Here is a 5315-nt window from a genome sequence, read left to right as displayed (position 1 = left end):
GGATGTGAGTGGTGAAGAGGTGATGGGGAAGAGAGATTGAGGTGATTGGTGAAGAAGAGAGAAGGTGAGTTGAGGTAGGTGCCTGTGGGGTCCACAGATCCTGAGGTGTTAAGAATTTACATCCCTGCACCAATGAGGCGTGTAAAACGCCCTCTGCATGCAATCCTGGTGTTTAACGCCAGATTGATGCTTGTTTCTGGCGTTAAACGCCAGCTCTAAGCTTATTCTGGGCGTTCAACGCCCATCTGCAGCATGTTTCTGGCGTTCAACGCCAAATCCATACTCTGTTCTGGCGTTGAACGCCAGCCAGTTGCTCTTTACTGGCGTTTAAACGCTAGTAAGTCCTTCCTCCAACGTGTGATTTTTCTTCTGCTATTTTTTATTCTATTTTTAATTTTAGTATTTTTTCGTGACTCCACATGATCATGAACCTAATAAAACATGAAATAACAATAAAATAAAAATAAAATTAGATAAATAAAAAAATTGGGTTGCCTCCTAACAAGCGCTTCTTAATGTCAATAGCTTAACAGTGGGCCCTCATGGAGCCTCACAGGTGATCAGGTCAATGTTGTATAGTCCCAACACCAAACTTAGAGTTTGGTTATGGGGATTCAATACCAAACTTAGAGTTTGGTTGTGGGGGCTCTGTTTGACTCTGTACTGAGAGAAGCTCTGCATGCTTACTCTCCCTTGTTATAGAAGGATAGCCGTGTGCCTTAAACACAAGGTAGTCCCCATTCAATTGAAGGGCTGATTCTCCTCTGTTAACATCTATCACAGCTCCTGTTGTGGCTAAGAAAGGTCTTCCAAGGATGATGCATTCATCCTTCTCCTTCCTAGTGTCTAAGATTATTAAATCAGCAGGGATGTAAAGGCCTTCAACCTTTACTAACACGTCCTCTACCAATCCATAAGCTTGTCTTACTGACTTGTCTGCCAATTATAATAAAAATATGGCAGGCTGTACCTCAATGATCCCCAGCTTCTCCATTACAGAGAGTGGCATAAGATTTATGCCTGACCCTAGGTCACACAGAGCTTTCTCAAAGGTCATGGTGCCTATGGTACAAGGTATTACGAATTTGCCAGGATCTTGTCTCTTTTGAGGTAAAGTTTGCTGAACCCAGGTATCTAAGTCCATTAATGAACAAGGGAGGTTCACCTTTCCAAGTCTCATTACCAAATAACTTGGCATTCAGTTTCATAATAGTTCCTAGATATTGAGCAACTTGCTCTCCAGTTACATCTTCATCCTCTTCAGAGGAAGAATAATCTTTAGAGCTCATGAATGGCAGAAGGAGATTTAATGGAATCTCTATGGTCTCTATATGAGCCTCAGATTCCTTTGGATCCTCAATAGGGAACTCCTTCCTGCTTGAGAGAATTCCCATGAGATCTTCCTCATTGGGATTCGTGTCCTCTCCCTCCTCCTTGCATTCGGCCATATTGATTATATCAATGGCCTTGCACTCTCTTTTTGGATTCTCTTCAGTATTGCTTGGGAGGGTACTAGAAGGAGTTTCAGTGATTTTCTTTCTCAGCTGGCCCACTTGTGCCTTCAGATTTCTGATGGAGGACCTTGTTTCGTTCATGAAACTTAAAGTGGCCTTAGACAGATCAGAGACTAAATTTGCTAAGTTAGAGGTATTATGTTCATAATTCTCTGTCTATTGCTGAGAAGATGATGGATAAGGCTTGATATTGCTGAGCCTATTTCTTCCACCATTATTAAAGCCTTGTTGAGGCTTTTGTTGATCCTTCCATGAGAAATTTGGATGATTTCTCCATGAGGTTCACCCATGTAATTTACCTCTGCCATTGCAGGGTTTTCAGGATCATAAGCTTCTTCTTCAGAAGATGCCTCTTTAGTACTGTTGGATGCATTTTGCCATCCATTCACACTTTGAGAAATCATGTTGACTTGATGAGTCAAAATTTTATTCTGAGCCAATATGGCATTCAGAGCATCAATTTCAAGAACTCCCTTCCTTTGAGGCGTCCCATTATTCACGGAATTCCTCTCAGAAGTGTACATGAACTGGTTATTTGCAACCATGTCAATAAGTTCTTGAGCTTCTGCAGGCATTTTCTTTAGGTGAATGGATCCACCTACAGAATGGTCCAATGACATCTTAGAGAACTCAGATAGACCATAATAGAATATATCTATCATGGTCCATTCTGAAAACATGTCAGAAGGACATCTTTTGGTAATCTGTTTGTATCTTTCCCAAGCTTCATGGAAGGATTCACCATCTTTTTGTTTGAAGGTCTGAACATCCACTCTAAGCTTGCTCAGCTTTTGAGGAGGAAAAAACTTAGCCAAGAAGGCCGTGACCAACTTAGCACAGGAGTCTAGGCTATCTTTAGGTTGAGAGTCCAACCATGTTCTAGCTTTGTCTCTTACAGCGAAAGGGAAAAACATGAGCCTGTAGACTTCAGGATCTACTCCATTAGTCAATAGTCTCACAGATCTGCAAGAACTCAGTTAAGAACTGTTAAGGATCTTCTGATGGAAGTCCATGAAACTTGCAGTTCTATTGCATTAGAGCAACTAATTGAGGTTTCAGCTCAAAATTGTTTGCTCCTATGGTAGGAATTGAGATGCTTCTTCCATCAAACTTAGACGTAGGTGTGGTATAATCACCAAGCATCCTTCTTGCATTATTGTTGTTAGGTTCGGCTGCCATCTCCTTTTCTTGTTTGGAAATTTCAGCAAGGTTGTATCTGGATTGTTGTAACTTAGCTTCTCTTAGTTTCCTCTTCAGAGTCCTTTCAGGTTCTGGATCAGCTTCAACAAGAATGCCTTTTTCCTTGTTTCTACTCATATGAAAGAGAAGAGAACAGAAAAAGAAGAGGAATCCTCTATGTCACAGTAAAGAGATTCCTTATTGTTAGTAAAAGAAGAAAGGGAATAAGAGTGAAGAAGAATGAATAGTCTGAATAAAGAGTAAAGGTAGGGGCAGTGATTTGAGATGAAGAGAGGTGAAGAGAAGTGTTAGTAAATAAATAGAATAAGATGAGAGAGAGAAATTTTCGAAAATAAATTTTGAAAAGGAGTTAGAGATTTTCGAAAATTAAGATAAGAAATAAAATTAAAATTAAAATTTAAAATAATTAATTAAATTAAGAATAATTTTGAAAAAGGGGGAGATATTTTCGAAAATTAGAGAGAGAAAAGTTGTTAGGTAGTTTTGAAAAAGATAAGAAACAAACAAAAAGTCAAATAGTTAGTTGATCATGTTGGAATAGAATCCCTTGATTCTTTTGCGTTTGTCATCACGCCCAACAATCGCGAGTTTGAAGCTCGTCACAATCATTCAATCCCAGAATCCTACTCGGAATACCACAGACAAGGTTAGACTTTCCGGATTCCCATGAATGCCGTCACCAATTCTAGCTTATACCACGAAGATTTTGATTAAGAAATCCAAGAGATATGCGCCCGGTCTAAGGTAGAACGGAAGTGGTTGTCAGTCACGCGCGTTCATAGGTGAGAATGATGGTGAGTGTCACGGATCACCAAATTCATCATGGTGAAGTGCAACGAATATCTTAGAATAAGAATAAGTCAAATTGAATAGAAAATAGTAGTAATTGCATTAAAACTCGAGATACAGTAGAGCTCCACACCCTTAGTCTATGGTGTGTAGAAACTCCACCGTTGAAAATACATAAGTGATGAAGGTTCAGGCATGGCCAAATGGCCAGCCCCCAAAACGTGATCAATAGTCTCCTAAGATGAATAATAAAATAAAACTGAGATGAAAGATGTAACGTGGTCAGAAGACGTCTAATACACTGGTAAAAAGTTCTATTTATACTAAACTAGCTACTAGGGTTTACAGAAGTAAGTCATTGATGCATAAATCCACTTCCTGGGTCCACTTGGTGTATGTTTGGGCTGAGCTTGATCTTTACACGAGCGGAGGCTTAACTTGGAGTTGAACGCCAAGTTGTAACATGTTTTTGGCGTTCAACTCTGATTCGTGACGTGTTTCTGGCGTTTGACTCTAGAATGCAGCATAGAACTGGCGTTGAGTGCCAGTTTACGTCAACTAATCTCAAATAAAATATGAACTATTATATATTGCTGGGAAGCTCTGGATGTGTACTTTCCAATGCCATTGAGAACGCGCCATTTGGAGTTCTGTAGCTCCAGAAAATCTATTTCGAGTGCAGGGAGGTCAGATTCCAACAGCATCAGCAGTCCTTTGTCAGCCTTTTTTCAGAGTTTTGCTCAGGTCCCTCAATTTCATCCAGAAAATACCTGAAATCACAGAAAAATACAAAAACTCATAGTAAAGTTCAGAAAGGTGAATTTAGCATAAAAACTAATGAAAACATCCCTAAAAGTAACTAGATCATACTAAAAACTACCTAAAAATAATGCCAAAAAGCGTATAAATTATCCGCTCATCAGTGGTATAATCAGGGACCAAGAATATCTCTCTTCATGAGCAATTAGACCAAAGAATTGGCTATTGATCAAGATCTGAGAGATTGAGTCACCAAGAGATTGGGGCTCAATCAATCATGATTGCCAAGAGGTCAATGAGTTGCATGATTGAAGAGGATATGAGCTGGATTTAATCCAAAGAGACAATATCTCCTGATCTCAATGAATTTTCCCATTCTTATCTCTCCCATTCTTTTATAGCTTTACTTACATTCTTCAAAATCCCATTCCCCTTTACATTCCTGCTATTTCCATTTCTGTATTTTATTGCTTTCCTTTATTCTTTTGCCATTTATGTTTTTGCCATTTATAATTTTGCACTTAAAACTTACTCTTTTAAGCTTGACTAATTCCTAGTTAATTATAGTTGTTCAAATCTACCATTCTCTGTGGATATGATCCCACTCCACTGTGGGTTAATACTTGACGATAATTTTGGTGTGTTTGTCAAAGAGCAGACTCATCAATATTATTGGGAAAGGAGTGAATCTCAGACTCATCAAGTTTTATGATGATAATTATAGTTTATGTTTTATGTTTCTTTTATACTTGAAGTCTTTAGTAAGTCCTTTGATATGAAGGAAAGAAAATGCAATGATAACTGTAGTCTTTATTTACATCAATAAAGTGTAGTTTGTCTCCATAAGAGTTGCTGTGAGTGTGTAAGAACAAGAGTAATTGATACTAAGACCAAGAAAGCTTATTCAAAGAACTAAGAAATAAAAGACTAAGTGAAGAACCTTGAATAAAGTAAAAAGAAAATGATTCATGAAAGGTAACTAGTCCTAGAAGGCATGACAAGTAGAAATTGAGGGGTGTTCCTTGAATATCTATAGAACCAAGAAGTAGTAAG

At 38.4% G+C, this 5315-nt stretch overlaps 1 non-coding gene across 1 annotated transcript; it reads left to right on the top strand.

The window, feature by feature from the left end:
* The first annotated feature begins 2192 nt into the window (after positions 1-2192).
* LOC127746299 (small nucleolar RNA R71) lies at positions 2193-2296 on the top strand. The gene has a single exon (XR_008007919.1). It is a non-coding gene; the product is annotated as a small nucleolar RNA R71 (small nucleolar RNA).
* The last annotated feature ends 3019 nt before the right edge of the window (positions 2297-5315 follow it).

The sequence above is a fragment of the Arachis duranensis genome, chromosome 3 (assembly GCF_000817695.3).
Source record: "Arachis duranensis cultivar V14167 chromosome 3, aradu.V14167.gnm2.J7QH, whole genome shotgun sequence".
Taxonomy (NCBI): Eukaryota; Viridiplantae; Streptophyta; class Magnoliopsida; order Fabales; family Fabaceae; genus Arachis; species Arachis duranensis.
The sequence above is the reverse complement of the archived record's forward strand: the minus strand, read 5'-3'. Positions and strand labels throughout refer to the sequence as shown.